The sequence below is a fragment of the Pipistrellus hanaki genome (assembly GCF_964339955.1).
Source record: "Pipistrellus hanaki genome assembly, chromosome: 15".
NCBI lineage: Eukaryota > Metazoa > Chordata > Mammalia > Chiroptera > Vespertilionidae > Pipistrellus > Pipistrellus hanaki.
The window spans coordinates 26,320,532-26,321,910 of NC_140517.1; positions in this window are offsets into that span (position 1 = coordinate 26,320,532).

The following is a 1,379-nucleotide window of genomic DNA, read 5'->3' on the forward strand; positions in this document are numbered from 1 at the left end:
CTGCGGACTGAAAGGTCCCAGGTTCGATTCCAGTTAGGGGCATGTACGTTGGTTGCGGGCACATCCCCGGTGTGGGGTGTGCAGGAGGCAGCTGGTCGATGTTTCTCTCTCGTCAACGTTTCTAGCTCTCTATTTCTCTCCCTTCCTCTCTGTACAAAATCAATAAAATATATATATAAAAAAAAAGAGAGAGAGAGAGAGAGAAGAGAAGGGGACACGCACAGACAAGGGGAGAGGCCTGTGAAGACACAGTTTCTACTGGAGTGATGGGGCCCCGAGCCAAGGGACCCTGGAGCCCCCAGGAGTTGAAAGACCCTCCCCTAAGCATCCAGAGGGAGCGCAGCCCTGTCCACACCTTGATCCCAGGCTTCTGTCTCCAGAACTGTGAGAGGGTAAGCATCTGCTCTTTAAGCCCCATTGCCTTGGTCCTTTGTTATCGAGTGCAGGACACGGACACAGAAACCTTTAGAATGTGCATGCTGTCTTCACTGACTTAAAAAAAAAAAAAATCTGAAGATGGGCACCGTGACGTGGCCTGGTCACTTAAGAAAACCCTGAGTGCGGCTCTTGAGAGGAGGAAACTCTTCTGGACAAGGGTTTGTCTCCAGAGCTTCCTCCTGGAGGGCCCACCACCCTCTCAGACTCCCCTCAAGCAAAGGGTCTGCTTATAATAAATTCATCTGGCAGCATTTCCAATAGGCCAACTCCACCCATAGCCACGTGAGGGAGGCCTCGGACATTCTGGGTCAAGATGTATCCAAGGCCCCATTGCAATAAAGAGGGTGTTTATAAGCAAGATAGTCCTGAATGTTCTTGCTGTCACATAAAACATGGCATTATTTTCCCATCTTCTCCTAAGAGTCACTTCAATGTTTTGCAAGAGCTTGAATCCAAACTTACAGCTTTCAACAGCCCCAATGTTCATGCATTTACATCACCCCCCGAGTATCCCCGACACCGGGGATCAAGCAAATGTCCAATAAGTTCCCATAGGAAGGCAGCTCTCTGTCCCCTTCTCTGCCCTCCCTACTCCCCCTTCTCCCCACACACAGGTCTGCTGGGCAGCAAGGCTGAGTGCTGGTGAATCCGCCTGTGGGGATGCCTTGAGGGATGAGAAGTGGTGGGTTAGTGGCTGACATTTCACAGAAGCAAGAGGCAGCAGAACCAGGTGATGAATGAGTTGAGGAAACATGGGGAAAAGGACAGATGAATCCAGGAGACAATTGCATGCCGTGTCCCTTTGCCAGGAATCTTTCTCTTGTGTATCTTTGTCTGCCCCTGGGGATAGCTGCCAGGCCTCTGTCAGGACAGAAACATTGACTCGATGATGAAACCTCAGACTTGAGCCATCTTGGTGTAAAAGTTATGGGGCTAGAGAG